This window comes from Haliotis cracherodii, unplaced genomic scaffold (assembly GCF_022045235.1).
Source record: "Haliotis cracherodii isolate W230 unplaced genomic scaffold, xgHalCrac1.p SCAF_3, whole genome shotgun sequence".
NCBI classification, from domain to species: domain Eukaryota; kingdom Metazoa; phylum Mollusca; class Gastropoda; order Lepetellida; family Haliotidae; genus Haliotis; species Haliotis cracherodii.
In genome coordinates, this window is record NW_027266286.1 from 71,897,413 (window position 1) to 71,919,522 (window position 22,110).

A 22,110-nucleotide genomic window follows, 5' to 3' on the forward strand; every position below is an offset into this window, starting at 1 on the left:
CTTTTGAATCCTGACACTCCTGCCAATGAATGGAGGCTTCACTGAGTTAAGTGTGCACCTCACACAATGTTTGGAGAAAGCTGTTTCTGACAGCATCAACGCGGTTGATGGATGGCTGTGTTGCAGGTACAAGCTGCAACTTCGAAAGATTTTCAATTCAGGAACAATTGGTCGTCTTCTCTCTTTAAGTCAATATGAATTGTTTTTGTACTTGAACAACATTTCTGGAGAATTAATTGGAATATTGTCATGGATTTCGATCATTGTTTGGAAGAACTTGATTTATTTTCTTGCCAAAAAATATGATTATATTTTTTGGGAAATTTCATTAAAATGTTATTTGGATGGCTTTTTCATGAGAGACACAAAAACGATTGCTGCTATAGATATACATGTGGAGGGCACTGGTGTAGAGGTGTGGTTAAAACGTTCACTTGTTATGCCAAGCGCAGGTTCCATTTCCAGCATGGGTAAAATGTGTGAAGCTGAAATTGCTGCAATATGGTTTTATATGTAAAACCAAACTCACTTCCTCAGACCCGTGAAGATCCGGGGTAGAATAGGTCTTCAGCAACCCATGCTTGCCTCCCTGTGAAGATCCGGGGTAGAATAGGTCTTCAGTAACCCATGCTTGCCTCCCCGTGAAGATCCCGGGTAGAATAGGTCTTCAGCAACACATGCTTGCCTCCCCATGAAGATCCGGGGTAGAATAGGTCTTCAGCAACCCATGCTTGCCTCCCACATGAAGATCCCGGGTAGAATAGGTCTTCAGCAACACATGCTTGCCTCCCCCGTGAAGATCCGGGGTAGAATACGTCTTCAGCAACCCATGCTTGCCTCCCACATGAAGATCCCGGGTAGAATAGGTCTTCAGCAACACATGCTTGTCTCCCCGTGAAGATCCGGGGTAGAATAGGTCTTCAGCAACCCATGCTTGTCGTAAGATGTGGCTAACAGGATCGGGTGGTAAGGCTCAATGACTTAGTTGATGCCTGTCATCATATCCAAAATGTGTCGACCAATGCTCATGATGTCAATCACCAGATTGTCAGGTTCAGGTCCAGACTGCCACCATATAAGTGGGACATTGTTGAGTGAGGCGATTTTAACAAACGAACAAGCAAATACTCAATCTGTCACTTTCCATGATATTGCTGATCTATTGCTTAATGTAAAGTAAATGTGACAAAATCTTTTCCATATTCATAGGAAATCTCTGCCAAAAAACGATTGTACCGTTCTGATTCTGAGACCACTCACTCTGTAACTTTTTGGAATATTGCGTAGTGGCTAAAATCAAACTCACTCACTAATGCAATGAATTGCTGCATGTAGAGACCATACCCGCTCACTTTAAGCAGGAACTTTGTGTAACTCTGCATGAATCCTGCATCCCATCTTGTTTGCAACCAGTTCACTCCGGTGAAAGTTACCGTGTAATCCTGGGACCATCTGCTGTACCAGATTGACCCAGTCCACAGATGGGTGGGAGGACTTTCACGGTTCATTAGTGGTATTAGCTTGGTGGTCGAAGCAGGGTGATCTGTGCTGAGGTCAGCCGGTCAGTTTGTGATTTGATGAGTTCCTGAACTAAGTCAAGCTACATCAGTGGTACAACACTTACCAATCCTTCTTGGTTCACCTATTAGGATTCCAGGGCAGAATAGACCCAAACAACACTTCTTCGTAAGACCATTAGGATTCCAGGGCAGAATAGACCCAAACAACACTTCTTCGTAAGACCATTAGGATTCCAGGGCAGAATAGACCCAAACAACACTTCTTAGTAAGACCATTAGGATTCCAGGGCAGAATAGACCCAAACAACACTTCTTCGTAAGACCATTAGGATTCCAGGGCAGAATAGACCCAAACAACACTTCTTCGTAAGACCATTAGGATTCCAGGGCAAAATAGACCCAAACAACACTTCTTCGTAAGACCATTAGCATTCCAGGACAGAATAGACCCAAACAACACTTCTTAGTAAGACCATTAGGTTTCCAGGGCAGAATAGACCCAAACAACACTTATTAGTTTGACCATTAGAATTCCAGTGCAGAATAGACCCAAACAACACTTCTTAGCTAGACTATTAGGATTCCAGGGCAGAATAGACCCAAACAACACTTCTTCGTAAGACCATTAGGATTCCAGGACAGAAAAGACCCAAACAACACTTCTTCGTAAGACCATTAGGATTCCAGGGTAGAATAGACCCAAACAACACTTCTTAGCTAGACTATTAGGATTCCAGTGCAGAATAGACCCAAACAACACTTCTTCGTAAGACCATTAGGATTCCAGGACAGAATAGACCCAAACAACACTTCTTCGTAAGACCATTAGGATTCCAGGACAGAAAAGACCCAAACAACACTTCTTCGTAAGACCATTAGGATTCCAGGGTAGAATAGACCCAAACAACACTTCTTAGCTAGACTATTAGGATTCCAGTGCAGAATAGACCCAAACAACACTTCTTCGTAAGACCATTAGGATTCCAGGACAGAATAGACCCAAACAACACTTCTTTGTAAGACCATTAGGATTCCAGGACAGAATAGACCCAAACAACACTTCTTCGTAAGACCATTAGGATTCCAGGGCAGAATAGACCCAAACAACACTTATTAGTTTGACCATTAGAATTCCAGTGCAGAATAGACCCAAACAACACTTCTTAGCTAGACTATTAGGATTCCAGTGCAGAATAGACCCAAACAACACTTCTTAGCTAGACTATTAGGATTCCAGGGCAGAATAGACCCAAACAACACTTCTTCGTAAGACCATTAGGATTCCAGGACAGAATACACCCAAACAACACTTCTTCGTAAGACCATTAGGATTCCAGGGTAGAATAGACGCAAACAACACTTCTTAGCTAGACTATTAGGATTCCAGGGCAGAATAGACCCTAACAACACTTCTTCGTAAGACCATTAGGATTCCAGGACAGAATAGACCCAAACAACACTTCTTCGTAAGACCATTAGGATTCCAGGGTAGAATAGACCCAAACAACACTTCTTAGTAAGACCATTTGGATTCCAGGGCAGAATAGACCCAAACAACACTTCTTCGTAAGACCATTAGGATTCCAGGGCAGAATAGACCCAAACAACACTTATAAGTTTGACCATTAGGATTTCAGGACAGAATAGACCCAAACAACACTTCTTAGTAAGGCCATTTGGATTCCAGGATAGAATAGACCCAAACAACACTTCTTAGTTCCCCTGTTATTAGGATTCCAGGACAGAATAGACGCAAACAACACTTCTTAGTTTCCCTATTAGGATTCCAAGGCAGAATGGACCCAATCAACACTTCTTAGTTCCCCTATTAGGATTCCAGGACAGAATAGACCCAAACAATATTTCTTAGTAAGACCATTAGGATTCCAGGGCAGAATAGACCCAAACAACACTTCTTAGTTTCCCTATTAGGATTCCAAGGCAGAATGGACCCAATCAACACTTCTTAGTTCCCCTATTAGGATTCCAGGACAGAATAGACCCAAACAATATTTCTTAGTAAGACCATTAGGATTCCAGGGCAGAATAGACCCAAACAACACTTCTTCGTAAGACCATTAGGATTCCAGGACAGATTAGACCCAAACAACACTTCTTAGTAAGACCATTAGGAATCCAGGGCAGAATAGACCCAAACAACACTTCTTATTTAGACTATTAGGATTCCGGAGCAGAATAGTCCCAAACAACACTTCTTAGTTAGATCATTAGGATTCAAGGACAGAATAGACCCAAGCAACACTTCTTAGTTTGATCATTAGGATTCCAGGACAGAATAGACCCTAGCAACACTTCTTAGCCCCCCCATTAGGACTGAAGAATTGAAGATCAGAAAACTCCCATGAACTTCCTTATCTGAGGCAAGGTAGTTAACTGACAATAAAAGTCCATTTTCTACCCTTAGCGAACTAGGCTGGAATTATATAGTTATATTTTGGCTGTACTAACGAGTCTATGCATAGTCCAATCAAAATAGCAAAATGAAATCGCCATCCGGTTTCTTAAACTGCTGTGCACATTTTGATGGGTTGCAGGGTGTGCAAAGCATGTGCACTTCTGCATCAACAAATATTTTCCAAAACTTTTCATGTTTTAAATCAAGATGCTGACATGATTTGATGCACTTCACAAAGTAAGATTTTGATTATCGATCAGATTGTCTTGATTTGGCGCTGCCATTTTGTTTGAAGCAAATGCAAGTGATGTGAGAGGTGGAATCTGATTGGTCAATAGGAGGGACACAGACGGGACATAACTCGTAATAGCCACTGTTGGCGCAACCACTGATTTGTGCCTTGAGTTCAGCAATGGTGGAAACTGGACTTTTACAGTCAGTTAACTCCCTTGCCTCAGGAAGATGTACCTTGGAGTCTCAGTCATCTGAGGCACAGCAGTTGGATTCCAAAGGCAGAATCCAATGATTATAGTTTTGAATCTCTGATGTGCTGTGTTTATGACTGTTCGTCATCACCATACCAATGGTCGTTGGTTTCACCAAAGTGATGGAAGTCTAAGGCCGTCATCACTTTGGCCTTCTTCTGACATGCCACGATATGGCAGAAATACTGTTCAAAGGATTGACAAGTTGATAATTAATCTACAGAGCCTTCTGAGTTTACAAAACTTGTGTCAGAATTAATTCCCTTTTTACCTTCTCACTCTTAAAATACAAACACTCTTTTTGTAAGATCGTTATGACACACAAAGATTATGATCTATATTCATGCTATAACATTATGCTGTAGAGGTGATTTTTTGGTTGATAAGTAAAAGAACCTTCAGATTTGTCAAGAAATATTTGAGCTCAGTATCTACCTGCATGCCATCAGAGACTCGGCTTTGACTTGTGACATGGAAGATTCTCTTTCTTGCCGCCCGGAATATGTATCAAGGGGAATATTCTTATCTTGCGGTTGCTTTGGAAGAATCAGGAACAGCAGGAATGCCATTAATGTCATGTTATTGTGTGTTGCTTCTCTGGTAGAGATGTCTCTGCCTTTGATCATCCGAGAGCTGGTCAATATCTCTTGCAATGTGTCACGTTGACCAGAAGAAATATGAGACACACTATTAAATCTTTGTATTTCTGGAATAACCAAGGTAATATTGGCATAATTTCATTCTTCGTCAGGATTAGCTGTGAAGTTCTTTCATCCAATTTGTTTGCTTGTTTGAGTTTGATTTGGTTAACTTTTCATATACGTCAACTCTGACAAGTTAATTGATTGACAGAAGTGTATTTGAAAGTGACTTCATTTGGATTCAAATGGGAGGTGGAAAATGATCACCATTGAGTAATTATTGGTAATTGGAGTTGAACAACTCAAGGTCTGCAATTAAGGATCAGTTGGTTCAACCCAGCAGGTCTGATTTGTTTGTTGTTGTTTAAAGCCGCATTCAACAATATCCCAGCTATATGACGACGGTCTGTAAATAATTGAGTCTGCACCAGACAATTTAGTGATTGATATCATGAGCATCGATCTAGGCCATTGGGGTATCATGACATGCATCAACCAAGTCAGCGAGCCTGACCATCCCATCGCGCTGGTTGCCTCTTATGACAAGCATGGGATGCTAAAGACAAATTCTAATGTGGATCTTCACGGGTCCTGGACGTATGACGCTCTGCCTTGTAACCTTAGGAGGAAGTTATGGTTTTGTTAGCTCACCTGGACATAAAGATGTCATTTGTTCTCTATTTATAAATAATAAGCAATAATTGGCTGAAGTTTCGTTGTTATTTTCAACATCTTCCAACTTTGAAATATTCAATTTTAAGTCACTTAGCCTGTAAGGTCATGAACTCTGTCATCAGAAACGTCTGTTGTCAGCATTGCCCATCATGGCTTCATTGATTCAAAAGAAAGTTTATATGGAATATGGATGTCTCTCACTATACATAGGTTCATGTTTGTTCAAGGCAACAAAACTGGAATTTCAATATTCCTACCAGGTAGCCATCTTTCGGGGGTTGGTTGGTTGGTGAAATGGTCATGTTTTGTAGTTTCAAATTGTTCAAGGCTTCATGCCCTGGCAGCCATTTTGATATTTGAAAAAGTTAATGATGGCCATTCCTCAGATTTTTTCAAAATGTAACACAATTTGGTAGATGTGTGGTTAGCAGTGGGGCTCAATGCGTATGTTCTGTGTCTATTATGATATTTTATATTTAGACCTTGTACTGTAGACCATGCTTCTAAGTTCCCCCAAAATGCATTTCCTTGCACTGTAGACATCTTCTCTGTAGAAACCAATTGGCTGATGAAGCTGAGACTTCGCTTGCTTGTTTCCACAAATGATGAAACCTTAATATGCTCAAATAGGTTCAACTCCGATTCTTGGTGTGGCTGCCATGGCAGGTGTCCTTCTCAACTTTGGATAGAGATAATCAGATATGTCACATATATTGAAATATACAACACTTGGTGTGGCTGCCATGGCAGGTGTCCTTCTCAACTTTGGATAGAGATAATCAGATATGTCACATATATTGAAATATACAACACTTGGTGTGGCTGCCATGGCAGGTGTACTTCTCAACTTTGGATAGAGATAATCAGATATGTCACATATATTGAAATATACAACACTTGGTGTGGCTGCCATGGCAGGTGTCCTTCTCAACTTTGGATAGAGATAATCAGATATGTCACATATATTGAAATATACAACACTTGGTGTGGCTGCCATGGCAGGTGTCCTTCTCAACTTTGGATAGAGATAATCAGATATGTCAGATATATTGAAATATACAACACTTGGTGTGGCTGCCATGGCAGGTGTCCTTCTCAACTTTGGATAGAGATAATCAGATATGTCACATATATTGAAATATACAACACTTGGTGTGGCTGCCATGGCAGGTGTCCTTCTCAACTTTGGATAGAGATAATCAGATATGTCAGATATATTGAAATATACAACACTTGGTGTGGCTGCCATGGCAGGTGTCCTTCTCAACTTTGGATAGAGATAATCAGATATGTCAGATATATTGAAATATACAACACTTGGTGTGGCTGCCATGGCAGGTGTCCTTCTCAACTTTGGATAGAGATAATCAGATATGTCAGATATATTGAAATATACAACACTTGGTGTGGCTGCCATGGCAGGTGTCCTTCTCAACTTTGGATAGAGATAATCAGATATGTCAGATATATTGAAATATACAACACTTGGTGTGGCTGCCATGGCAGGTGTCCTTCTCAACTTTGGATAGAGATAATCAGATATGTCAGATATATTGAAATATACAACACTTGGTGTGGCTGCCATGGCAGGTGTCCTTCTCAACTTTGGATAGAGATAATCAGATATGTCAGATATATTGAAATATACAACACTTGGTGTGGCTGCCATGGCAGGTGTCCTTCTCAACTTTGGATAGAGATAATCAGATATGTCACATATATTGAAATATACAACACTTGGTGTGGCTGCCATGGCAGGTGTCCTTCTCAACTTTGGATAGAGATAATCAGATATGTCACATATATTGAAATATACAACACTTGGTGTGGCTGCCATGGCAGGTGTCCTTCTCAACTTTGGATAGAGATAATCAGATATGTCAGATATATTGAAATATACAACACTTGGTGTGGCTGCCATGGCAGGTGTCCTTCTCAACTTTGGATAGAGATTATCAGATATGTCAGATATATTGAAATATACAACACTTGGTGTGGCTGCCATGGCAGGTGTCCTTCTCAACTTTGGATAGAGATAATCAGATATGTCAGATATATTGAAATATACAACACTTGGTGTGGCTGCCATGGCAGGTGTCCTTCTCAACTTTGGATAGAGATTATCAGATATGTCAGATATATTGAAATATACAACACTTGGTGTGGCTGCCATGGCAGGTGTACTTCTCAACTTTGGATAGAGATTATCAGATATGTCACATATATTGAAATATACAACACTTGGTGTGGCTGCCATGGCAGGTGTCCTTCTCAACTTTGGATAGAGATTATCAGATATGTCACATATATTGAAATATACAACACTTGGTGTGGCTGCCATGGCAGGTGTCCTTCTCAACTTTGGATAGAGATAATCAGATATGTCACATATATTGAAATATACAACACTTGGTGTGGCTGCCATGGCAGGTGTACTTCTCAACTTTGGATAGAGATTATCAGATATGTCAGATATATTGAAATATACAACACTTGGTGTGGCTGCCATGGCAGGTGTCCTTCTCAACTTTGGATAGAGATTATCAGATATGTCACATATATTGAAATATACAACACTTGGTGTGGCTGCCATGGCAGGTGTCCTTCTCAACTTTGGATAGAGATTATCAGATATGTCACATATATTGAAATATACAACACTTGGTGTGGCTGCCATGGCAGGTGTCCTTCTCAACTTTGGATAGAGATTATCAGATATGTCACATATATTGAAATATACAACACTTGGTGTGGCTGCCATGGCAGGTGTCCTTCTCAACTTTGGATAGAGATAATCAGATATGTCACATATATTGAAATATACAACACTTGGTGTGGCTGCCATGGCAGGTGTACTTCTCAACTTTGGATAGAGATAGTCAGATATGTCAAAAATATTGAAATATACAACACTTGGTGCCATGAGAATTAAGTTTGTGGATCATGGAAACATAAAATTCTCCCTGTCAAAAGTATATTTTGACAAACCTATTTCTGGCTACTGCTCAGCCATTTATGCTCAATATGTAAGTTAATGCTCTTAAATCCTCTCAATGTGCACATTTGGCGATGTAATCATGTTATCCTCTGAAATTGCCTGACTCATGGAACTCAACTTAGGATGTTCATTTCTCCATGTGATGGCGTCATGTTTTGATCAGGTCATTTACAGTGTCTGTTTTAGTGAAACAATGAGAATAACAGTATGGCATTAGCAACTAACTCCACCATGAAGTGGGGTAGGGATATAGGAACAAAGTCTGTCCATCTGTCCATCCGTCCATCGGTCCATCGGCTTCTCAATGGAGACAATTTTCTCGGAAAATATTTAAGATGGAGAAATTAAATTTTACACACTGATGTTTCTGGTCATGATCTTAAATGAGTTCGAAATGATGTCATAAATTCTTTTTTACAGAGTTATGGCTCTTGCTTCAGCTCTTCAACTTAGCATATACTCAGAAACTACTAAAGTTGCATGAAAGAAAGTTTGCATGCTTATCTAAGAGACACCTGTCAAGACTGTGTTTGAAAATTGGTGCCATGAATTATTTTTTTCAAGAGTTACATCCCTTGTTACAGGTTTTTAGATATTGTTCATACACAGTTATGGCCCTTGATCCACATGGTTTTTTTATTCAGTTCATTGTACCAGCAATGGGGAATGAAAAATCTGATTTTTTAGTTAACAGTTATCTTTAATGTCAGTCACTTCAATATGAATGAAAAGAATTCTTATGTGCCCCATTGCAGGGGATAGTGATACATCTGTTTTCTTCTTCCCCTGGCTAAGAAGGTATATTATGAGGCTTAGAGTTGAAAATTGTGTAAAGTAAATTTATGGCTTTTGTGAATTGCAACAATGTTACACAATAGTACTTTCATTTTTTTAAACTTTGGACATTTTTTTCATGTTTGAATATTTGTCAATTCTGTTGTCCTCAGAGTTTTTTAAAAACATATTTGAACAACAATGCTAAAAGAAACTTGTAAACTGGAGCTACAGTGGCACTGATATTTTAAGCTTATATAATCATGATTGATTAGAACTGTATATCAGCAGGACAATGTTCTTAAAGTCTGTTTTATTTCTTTCAGGTAGGTGGATATCGTTTGGTAATCATCACGTCTCATCATTCCTAGCGATGACAGCTGTCAACTAGAAAAGGTCAATGTTATTGTTCTGCTAGGTTTACTGTGGTAATTATGTGGAATTATGAAACACATCCTTTCCCATCACAGTATAGAAACAGTATTGTGATGTATGTGAGAATTATCCAACACATCCTTTACAATCACAGTATACAAACACTATTGTGATATATGAGAATTATACAACACAGCCTTTACCATCACAGTATAGAAACAGTATTGTCATATATGTGAGAATTATCCAACACATCCTTTACAATCACAGTATACAAACACTATTGTGATATATGAGAATTATACAACACAGTGTTTACCATCACTGTATAGAAGTGCTATTGTGATCTATGAGCATTATACAACACAGTGTTTACCATCACTGCATGAAAACGCTATTGTGTTATATGAGAATAATACAACACCTTGTTTACCATCACAGTATAAAAACACTATTGTGATATATGAGCATTATACAACACAGTGTTTACCATCACTGTATAAAAACGCTATTGTGATATATGAGCATTATACAACACAGTGTTTGCCATCACTGTATAGAGACTCTATTGTGATATATGAGCATTATACAACACAGTGTTTACCATCACTGTATAGAGACGCTATTGTGATATATGAGCATTATACAACACATTGTTTACCATCACAGTATAAAAACACTATTGTGATATATGAGCATTATACAACACAGTGTTTACCATCACTGTATAAAAACGCTTTTGTGTTATATGAGCATTATGCAACACAGTGTTTAGAAGCGCTATTGTGATATATGAGCATTATACAACACAGCCTTTACCATCACAGTATAAAAACGCTTTTGTGTTATATGAGCATTTTACAACACAGTGTTTAGAAGCGCTATTGTGATATATGAGCATTATACAACACAGCCTTTACCATCACAGTATAGAAACCGTATTGTAAAACAAAGAATTCTTCAACGTAGCTTGTAGCAGTCTGTCTGGGCCAGGAAAGATGTAGGTGGAACTGGTTTGCAAGTTTTCCTGTTTAGTTTGGTGAATTATGTTTGCTGAGCCGCTCTGTCCATTTCATCAGGTTCACCACAAGGTTTTAATCATCCAAACTCCTTTTGTTTCCAATTATTGTGAAGAAGGATGGCACCTAGCTGTGGCAGTACATTGTTGGTGCTTCAGATGGTGTACCCCCACACGCAGGGATCATTGTTCAAATAGGCTCACAAAGGTGTTGAAAGGTTGCCAAGAAGTTGAATTAACCAGGATTCAGTTAAAACGAAGGGAAATGTGATCAGGAGAAAATGGGATTTTATTACGAAAATGAGGGAGTTTTGAAGTTTCCGTCAGTGGATGTATCAAGACAACCATAATTTGCAATACTATGTATAACAATGATGATGATGAGGTCACACAATGAGGTCAGCACTCACGGACTCACTCACTCATGCACTCACTCACGCACTCACGCACTCACTCACTCACTCACTCACTCACTTACTCACTCACTCACTCACTCACTCACTCACTATGTGCTCTGTCTAAGTGAGAGACAGATATCCTATATCCAGGATAACACATGGTGTTGAATTCTACCCCGGGAGTGCGAAACAGGGGTGAGAAATGATGAAATATATCATGATGGACTCTCCTCAGGAAGTTGAGGGAACCTCTGAATATATGACAGATATTTTGACAAGAGTAATCAGTTCTTTCATCCTTGAAGGAAACTTCTTCATAATAGTAAACATTTTGAAGAATAGGCCTTTTTCAATTCTTCATTTTGTTTAATTCAGTGGTTGTTATGCAGGTTGACCCTTTAAGAGTAGGTTAGCTGCCCTCTTGATAGTGTTCAGATTGACCTTTAGGAGTAGGTTAGCTGCCCTCTTGATAGTGTTCAGATTGACCCTTTAGGAGTAGGTTAGCCGCCCTCTTGATAGTGTTCAGATTGACCCTTTAGGAGTAGGTTAGCTGCCCTCTTGATTGTGTTCAGATTGTCCTTTAAGAGTAGGTTAGCTGCCCTATTGATAGTGTTCAGATTGACCCTTTAAGAGTAGGTTAGCCGCCCTCTTGATTGTGTTCAGATTGACCTTTAGGAGTAGGTTAGCTGCCCTCTTGATAGTGTTCAGATTGACTCTTTAGGAGTAGGTTAACTGCCCTCTTGATAGTGTTCAGATTGACCCTATCGGAGTAGGTTAGCTGCCTTCTTGATAGTGTTCAGATTGACCCTATCAGAGTAGGTTAGCTGCCCTATTGATTGTGTTCAGATTGACCCTATAGGAATAGGTTAGCTGCCCTCTTGATTGTGTTCAGATTGACCCTATCGAACTAGATTAGCCGCCCTCTTGATAGTGTTCAGGTTGACTCTTTAAGAGTAGGTTAGCTGCCCTCTTGATAGTATTCAGATTGACCCTTTAAGAGTAGTTTAGCCACCCTCTTGATAATGTTCAGATTGACCCTTTAGGAGTAGGTTAGCTGCCCTCTTGATAGTGTTCAGATTGACCCTATTAGAGTAGGTTAGCTGCCCTCTTGATAGTGTTCAGATTGACCCTTTAGGAGTAGGTTAGCCGCCCTCTTGATAGTGTTCAGATTGACCCTTTAAGAGTAGGTTAGCTGCCCTCTTGATAGTGTTCAGATTGACCCTTTAAGAGTAGGTTAGCTGCCCTCTTGATAGTGTTCAGATTGACCCTATCGGAGTAGGTTAGCCGCCCTCTTGATAGTGTTCAGATTGACCCTTAGGAATAGGTTAGCTGCCCTCTTGATAGTGTTCAGATTGACCCTATCGGAGTAGGTTAGCCGCCCTCTTGATAGCGTTCAGATTGACCCTTTAAGAGTAGGTTAGCTGCCCTCTTGATAGTGTTCAGATTGACCCTTTAAGAGTAGGTTAGCTGCCCTCTTGATAGTGTTCAGATTGACCCTATCGGAGTAGGTTAGCCGCCCTCTTGATAGTGTTCAGATTGACCCTTAGGAATAGGTTAGCTGCCCTCTTGATAGTGTTCAGATTGTCCCTATCGGAGTAGGTTAGCCGCCCTCTTGATAGTGTTCAGATTGACCCTTTAAGAGTAGGTTAGCTGCCCTCTTGATAGTGTTCAGATTGACCCTTTAGGAGTAGGTTAGCCACCCTCTTGATAGTGTTCAGATTGACCCTTTAAGAGTAGGTTAGCTGCCCTCTTGATAGTGTTCAGATTGACCCTTTAGGAGTAGGTTAGCCACCCTCTTGATAGTGTTCAGATTGACCCTTTAAGAGTAGGTTAGCTGCCCTCTTGATAGTGTTCAGATTGACCCTTTAGGAGTAGGTTAGCTGCCCTCTTGATAGTGTTCAGATTGACCCTTTAGGAGTAGGTCAGCAGGGAGATTGTGCTCTTTTTAATGATAAGTATCCTCACATGTCGAGGAAACCCTCATTGATTTGTCCTTTTGTCCTCTTGTGCAAGATGTGTAAATGCCTCACAGTGCTACCGTTACATCACAGACCATATTTCAGCTCATCTCGCCACCATTTTCCTGGAATCAGACAGGGTTTCTTTGAGTGTTGACATTAGCTGCATAAATGACTGCAAGTGCTACAGTGAGCGTACATATGTCAAGGGTGCTGTGTTGACGTAGTGGTGTTGACGTTGTGTGTCGACACTGCCTTCAAGAAGCAGTACCACCAGAATCCTGTGGTGTGCCTTAAGGCCGTATCTTCTTCTGTCGGTGAAAGTGCCGTGACATATCTGTAAAACCGCGGGGGGGCATTTCTGGTCTTCACGCACAGCCCTATGAATAAGTAAACAGCTTATGGAAGGTTGTCTGCGTGAATGGCTTCCTACTGAGACTGTTTGACTGGTAGATGCTGCTATTTGTGCCTACAGGAGCCTTTGTCCACAGATCCCTGTTGCTTGCAATGCTTCCAGAGTTGCTTGATGTCTCATACAGGGAGGTCACACAGGCGGGACTCTATCAATTAGCCAAATTCCTTCCTTCCAATAGGGATTGTGACTGTGAGATCATAACTGCCTTTGGGATACTATTGATGGACTTATTAGAGATTCAGGACAAACAATATGTGTGTGTGTGTGTGTGTCTGTCTGTCTGTCTGTCTGTCAGTCTCTCTCTCTCTCTCTCTCTCTCTCTCTGGAATACTGAGTGCAGTGTTAAACAACTAAAAAAACTATGAAAATTCAACAATAAAAAGCTCTTCAGGATTTGATTGCCCCAAGTTTAGATTTTCTTTCAGCTTCGTCCTGGCAGCAGTGACAGCTCGGTCAACAACACATCAGATTGTGTTGGTCAGATGACATTGTGTTGCAACTAGACAATGTCGTGGTTTGCCTGCTTCAGATGGAATTAATAAAGTCAAAACCTGTGTCCAATTTGGTCACTGAGACACAAACAGTCCTTTTGTTTTCTCTGATGGGGGCGGTCGGGTAGTCTAGTGGTTAAAGCGTTCGCTCGTCAAGCCGAAGACATGGATCGATTTCTGACATGGGTACAATGTGTGAAGCCCATTTCTGGTGTACCTCGCCTGGAATGTTGAATCTACCGTATTTTCTTGAGTATAGTGCGCACCCAAGTATAATGCGTGGATTCAGTATTTTGGAAAAAAATAACAGGGAAAGGGGAGGGTGATATGGGAATGATTGCTGTCCATCTGTCCTTCCATCTCTCCGTCCATCTGTCCTTCACATCTCTTTTCCAGAGCAGAACTCAGAAACCATGTAATACTTTATTATGAAGTTTTGCACATGTATAAATGTTCCATAAAAAGGTCGGGGTCAGCACAATACAATATGTTGTGAAAATTTATTACAACGAAAGACCAATCTCAAAACACCCCTCCCCTCTCCTATAACAAATGACCAGTCCCTTGAAAGGATGCAGATCCATGTGCCTTCAGGTGTACTGTCCAGCAGAGTGGGGGATCTGGAAAGTGGGATCAAGGATGTGGCCATGTTTTATCTGGTGTCTAATAATATCTTCAAGAGCCCCGAGGCACGATCAGTCTGGTGCTAAGTATAGTTCACTTCACCTCAAAGCAAATCATGGCTTGTTAACCATGAAGTGAAGTGTTAAGGCACACTTCATAGTGATTCTTATGGATGGCAGGGTTTTGAGGATAGGGATATTGTCAGCCTTTATACAGAAAGTCGTGTGTAGTCATACAGAAAAGTGACATGTGTTGCAGCAGTAAATAGCATTAGTGACAGGCTGTTTTTATCTGGGTGTTGGAGTCTGTCATATCTTGGTTGAACTCACTTATTCACCAAATCTCACACTTATCAGGGATAGCAGTCTTGAGTTAACTCTCTCTCTCTCTCTCTCTCTCTCTCTCTCTCTCTCTCTCTCTCTCTCTCTCTCTCTCTCTCTCTCTCTCTCTCTCTCTCTCTCCTTCCCTGGAGAAAGATTTAAATGATCAGGGATTCCAGTTTCATCCAGATATAATACAATTTTTTCTCCTTATAGTTGCTGATGATGTATTTTTTTTCAGACATGGTGTATGGTTTGCAGAAAAGTATCAATGTTCTTGAACAATATTATAATAAGTATTAATTGTCTATCATGCTTTCAAGATCACTCACTCACTCATGCTCATTCACTCACCCACTTGCTCACTCATCCATTCACTCATTCTCATGCTCACTCACTCACTCTATCACTCACTCACTCACTCACTCACTCACCTGGGGGAAATGGTGGCTCAGGCATCTTCAGGTGCCGCAATTTGCTGTGCAGAGTTGCTTCCCTTGGGCATGCCCGAGATTTGGGATCAGGGGTTCGAATCCTGTTTTCAATTATGTTTCAAGGTTTGTCAGCACCATTCCTATTCCCATTGCCATCTCACTCACTCACTCACTCACTCACTCACTCACTCACTCACTGAGGCTGACACTGATTCAACCGGCTACCTCTTCACTCACCCTCCCATGTGTCATGCTATAGTTGCAATGTTAAATAAACCTCGAAACTCTACTGTATCCACCAGGATGGCCTGATCAGACCGGGTGTACTGGAACAGCAGAACCACTCCTTCCTCAGGTCTCTCAGTAGTTGTAGGCCTCAAGTTGTGGAGCCCATTCTTTGTACTCTCCACAGTCAGGGAATGTAGAGTGTGCTCTGTCCTCCTTGGGATGTAGTCTTGTGGGTAAAATGTTTTCTTGTAGTTCTGATTTTGGGAGGTTGATTCCCCTAGTGGGCTCAAATTGTGGAACCCATTCTTTGTATTCTTGATAGTCAGGGAATGTAGAGTTTGCTCTGTCCTCCTTGGGATAGATATGTAACTTGTATCAAAGAAATTAATGGCAACTGCTACACAAGAACAAATGTGGTATTTCATTTTTATTGCAGGATATTACAGCGATGGCCCACCTCCCTGAGGAAGGTGGGCTATGTTGAAAGAATGACAAAGACGCAACAGTGGATTTAATGGCCGAGGGTGTGGAGGTTCTAAAGGGCTACCCCAATTTAGCAATGGAATAAATAGTATTTATGTGGCGACTTGAGTCGCCAAACATATTTGTTAATATATAATTAATGGTAAGGCCCAAATGGCGGAAATGTCACAACCCGACCACAGCTGCGGGTCTAAATGGGAGCGAACGCCGCCAGGCCAAATTTAATTGTTAATATATACTTAATGCTACGGCCCAAATGACGGAAACGACGCAACCCGACCACAGCTGCGGGTCTAAATGGGAGCGAACGCCGCCAGGCCAAATTTAATTGTTAATATATACTTAATGCTACGGCCCAAATGACGGAAACGACGCAACCCGACCAACGCTGCGGGTCTAAATGGGAGCGAACGCCGCCAGGCCCAGCTATGTGGCAACTTGCGTTGCCAAATATAATTGTTACTAGATTCCCGAGTGAAAACCCGGGAAAGACTGGGTTCCAACTGGTAAGAAGGTAACCCAGTCTGGGTTCCCGCTGGAAAGCAGGTAACCGGAAACCCTAATTAGTATATATATCAATATAAATTATGATGATATAGGAGGTAGCCCAGAAGAACCACGCCACTTAGCACCAAAGTGCTACCCCACACCCCACGGCCGCGGATGATGATACGCGTGCCCGCCATGATTGCCTCATAAGAAAGATGTCTTACCTTTATATTTACTTACTTGAAAATTTGGACCAAGGCATGATCGATATCCTTTACGAAAGCTACTATCCCTTTACAACTAAGGTGGATTCCCTCCCACTGGAACCAGGACCGGTCAGTGGCCACTATTCTAGGATGGGGGATAAAAGAGAACTTAGGAAGGTCGCGGAGACGATTGGCTAACCGCCTATTGAGCTTAGATCTACTCTTTTCCACCTTATGTGGGTCGCCTGCGGAATGCCAATACCTTCGTTGTAGGATACCGGAAAAACAGACATGGGTGTTTGGTAGGTGTGCCTGGATCCGCATGATTGACGTCTCCATATCTATGAGGAGCTGGCTGGTCTTCGTGGAGCCCAAGTCATTGGATCCCAAGTGTATTACGACAGCTGAAGGACTGCGCCGCGTTGCCTCCACCTGAGCGTCGATCACCCTGTCCAGGTCGTTCCACCGCAGTCCGCCCCTTGCCAACCACAAAATCTTTTTGTGGGGCACCAGCTCCGGGCGCTGTGGGGACAGCTGTTGCCTCGCCCTTGTCATAAAGCTTGAGCCCACCATCCAGACTGGAACAAATGTACTATAGTAGCATTTGGCAGTTATTAGTTATTTGCCTTTAGTTCTTGTTAACTAACATGAATAATTATGTCACAGGAAGACGTATATACGACTGATAGCATTCTGACTTCCACCTGCCATATTGCTGGATGAGATGTGGTGGTACCCCATTGATAGCTGCCGTTGTTGCTGCCCCGATTCGGAAAGAGTGGGAAGAATAACTTTCAGTACCTATTGAGCTGAGGGCCAAGGCCTTTTTTAGGACCGCTTGGAACTGATACCTGGTTAGCGGTGAATGGTCAAAGTGGATAAATGCTTGGGCGGGGCCAGATGGGCGTACCTTTAAGTATGCCTTAAGGGCAGCCACTGGGCAGGGTGATTTACCTGGTGTCGGCTCTATACCCACTGAATTGCCGTACCCATGTTGGTCACCTTTGGAGTGTGGAAGGTGGATCGTAGCTTTCTCCGGTTCGCCTGATATACTTACGTTATTGATGGAGCAGCCTGGCTGTGACATCTTAGTTTGAACTAGTTCACTTACTCTAAAGAAACCAAAGAAGGCTATACAATAGACAGCTCTGAAAAGGCATACCTCGTATGACGAAGAACAAACCTGTGTGAGATTGTTGATGACCACCTTCAACAGATCCAGAGTAATAGGTTTCCTTGTGTCCTGGCGCCCTCTTGACTTGTACATACCTGTTATTAGTTTAGTAACCAGGAAATGATTGGTACAGTCTTCCATACCTTTAAATTTATGGTTGGCGGATATACCAGCGATATATGTTTTTACTGTGTTGGGAGAATGGTTGGTGACTGACAAATGAGCAATAAAGTTTACGACCTGATCTAGGGGGACTGGCCACGTTTCTGGAAGCTGATGCACCGATCTGAACTGCTTCAGCGCGTTGATGCCTGTCCTGTAAGTCGACCAGGTATTTTCAGACAGTGACTGTAGTAGTAGCCTGTCAACTTCTTGCTTCAGATGTGCCATATGTTGTCTGGAACCGGCGTTGGCGCAGGTTCTGCTTCCGGTGCTACTGCCCGGAAACGATTGAACTGAAACCTCGAGAGTGCATCGGCTATAACATTGGAATTAGTTGCAATGTATTTTGACTTAAACAAAATGTTATAGTTAAGACAAAGGAGGATGAGGCGGCGGAGAAGATTCATCACCCGAGGGGCTTTGGTTGATTGCTTGTTGATGATTGCCACCACTGCCTGGTTGTCACAGTAGAACAGTATTTTCTTGTTCATCAGCTGTGTTCCCCATAGTTGAATGGCGCAGACGATGGGAAACAGCTCCAGAAAGGTCATGTCAAGTGTTGTCCCATCCTTAACCCAATGGTCAGGCCATCTACCGCAGAACCATCTGCCCTGAAGGTAGGCCCCAAAACCTATGCTCCCTGCTGCATCTGTGTAAAGCTGAAGGTGAGAGTTGTCCACCCACAGCTTGTCCTGAAATACTGATACACCATTAAAGTTCGTGAGAAATGTAAGCCACATTTGAAGATCCTGTTTTACCCATTCTGTGATTCGAATATGATGGAAAGGTTGCTTACCTTGGCAGAGGAGGTCGATGAGTCTTCGACAGAATGCTCTACCCATTGGGATGGCCCTACACACAAAATTGAGCTTACCAATGAGTGACTGTAATTCTTTCTTTGTTGCCTTAGAGTTTGATGTGGCGAGTATGTGCTGAATTTGGGCTGTGATTTCACTGATCTTACCTTCCGGTATTCTCACCTGCATAGCTAGCGTGTCTATTTCGAGGCCCAGAAATGTAAGTTGAGACACTGGACCTACTGTTTTATCCTGGGCGATGGGAATACCAAGATGAGTTAGCATTTCTAATGCAGACTGCAAATAGGATTGGCATTGTGTTGTGCCCTGCTGTCCCCCCGTCAGAAAGTCATCAAGGTAATGCATAATCGGTATTGCTGGGATACGCTGACTTATGCACCATTGGAGAAATGAGCTGAAGGTCTCAAAAATAGCACATGATATCGAGCATCCAAATGGTAAGCATTTATCAAAGTAAATTTTACCTTCGAATTGGATACCCAGCAGTTCGAAATCATCCGGGTGCACTGGTATAATTCTGAATGCTGACTTGATGTCGAACTTTGCAAGCAGTGCTCCCTTTCCCAAGTGTTGCACCATCTGTACAGCTTCGTCGAACTTGGCATAAGAGACTGAACACGCTTGCGGATCTATGTGGTCATTAATTGACCCTCCTTTTGGATAAGACAGATGATGAATTAGACGGAAATCATCGACTTTCTCACCTTGGCATTGTTGTGATTCTGCCTGTTTCTTTGGGATTAGACCTACAGGGGATACTTGCAAGTTAACAAAGGGGATAGTGCTAAACGGTCCTGCCATTCTGTTAAGATCCAGTTCTTTTTTAAGCTTTTGTCTAACTATGTCCCTCCTATGTTTATGGGTTGCGGATTGTAAGTTACCTGCTAGCCGACTATGGCGTGTACCTTGGAACTCGAGTTGGAAACCAAATGTAAAACCATCGAGCAAATATTGCGCATCCTCTGCGTTTAACTGAGAATAACGACACAACCATGGTGTTAACTTATCTAGTTTGACGGGAGTAGGAGCCAAAGACCTTACCTCTAGTTCCTCTGGTTGACTGCCTTGGGCCATTAAAGCGTGGGCTTGAGCCATTAAAGCGTGAGCTTGAGCTATATATTGAGAGGGGGGGTCGTGTGACCCCCTGTCCTCGAAAGCAGGTCGACGCCCCGTGAGCTGTTTCGCCGCACTTACTGCATATGTGGGAGTACGCGCAGCTGTACTTTTTACACCCATGAGGTTTGTTGAATGCGTAGCATAGGTTAAGTACAGGGTCTGAAACACTTGAAGCAGTCAGCTGACCGAATGTACCACCTACCTGTTGACGCCCCGACTGCGGGATCATGTATTTTAGCCATAGCTCACCGTCAAGTTTGTCCCATTGTCGTAGAGGGTCTCTAGCCATCCTATGTCGGAATTGCTGGTCGTATAGACACCAGGCATCCGGTCCACATCTAAGTGCCGCTGAACGGATTGTTTCCATGTACGATAATAGGCTTTGCACTATCCGTAGGCTGAAATGTTTGGCAAGGTATATGTTCATGTAAATATGGAAAGCGGATGTCCAGCTTCCCAGTGTTATTTTCCTCGTTGGCGCTTTGACAGGTTTAAATAGTACCTTCCCTGCAGTATCTGTGACCATAGTTAGCGCTTCGCTGTCCTTGGTGCCCGCGTCGTTGGGTAGAAGTGTCCCGATGTCCACATACTCACCTCGCCATACCTTTTCCCTGGTTTGTTGTTTGACGTGTGCATCGATAAACTCTGAGTTGAAGACGAGGGATTCCCCCGACGGACGATTTTCATTGGCTGACGTGTTCGGTAGTGACACGTCACTGTGAGCCTCGATCTGAAAAGGCGGGTTAACCCCACCTGGACCGCACGCATCGAGAGAAAGCGCGGGAATGTCAGCACTGTCGGTGCTACGTTGTTGGCCCATGTTATTGGCCCCCGATTGCCCCAAGAGCGCCCAGATTTGTTGCAGCTGCTGCGCTACTGATGCGGTTTGATTATTATGCAAAACGTGATCAGTTTGTTTGGGCACGGGCGCAGTGGAAGCCAAAATACCAGATGGTATTGACACACGATTATTTATGGAATATTGTAACTCACCGTCCGCTGTAGCGCTTGGCTCGATGGTGATCCCGTTCACCTCTCTTGGGGGTGGGGTGACAACTCGTGCCTGTTTGGCCCCCCTGACCAAGCGATGGTTGATGGCGGCTCTTCTTTTCGCGGGCATGATCTATCAGCGGTTTTGATAGGAGTATGACTAAACGTCAGCGAAGCTATAAGATAGGTCTATCGGCGGTTGCGAGAAAGGTATGACTAAACGTCAGCGAATGTAGTATTGAAGGATGAGATAAAACGTAGAAAGCGGAGAAAGCGGAGAGCGACAATGCGATGTTCCACGGATTGACAGCTGTGCGAAAGTGAAGAGTAGAGACGGTTACGTAATGAAAAAAAAACAGTGATTACGTCACCACGAGATGGTTACGTAACTTCCGAAGACACGCGCGTGCTATGACGTAGCAGGAAGTAAGTAAAATTGTAAACATAAGATGATATACCTGCAATAAAAACATTTAGTCGCTAGTACTAAATGTAAATATTCTTTGTAAAACATTAATGGTGAATGCCCTGACTGGAATCTGTACAGTTATGATGAAAGCTGGTGTCTGTTTATTAGCAGTGATCCTTAGCTGGGATCCATCGAACTATAAGTGGTTCTTCCGCAGTTCTGTTAATGTGATGAACTGAAAGAAATTCTTTCACTTTGCCAGAATAGCCCCAGGAAAATAAGAGTTAAAACTTAAAAATTCAGTCAATTATGCGAGCAGTGGTTAAACTACTGTCCACAGGAATGGTGGGAGTCGCACATCGTGGCCTTGAAGTCAATATTGTACTTAAATTTTAGAAATGTCAGTTTTAAGTCCTCTGTTTGTGTAGAAGAATTCATTATGAAGGTCAATGTGTAATGAAGGTCATGAGGTGAGCGTGGAAGGTCACAGTTC

General features: G+C 42.2%; 1 protein-coding gene across 2 annotated transcripts in view; it reads left to right on the top strand.

Annotated features, from left to right (window-relative positions):
• LOC139475031 (diacylglycerol kinase zeta-like) overlaps positions 1 to 22,110 on the top strand; it is a 369,426-nt gene that overhangs the window by 103,389 nt on the left and 243,927 nt on the right. The gene's annotated exons all lie outside the window — the stretch shown is intronic.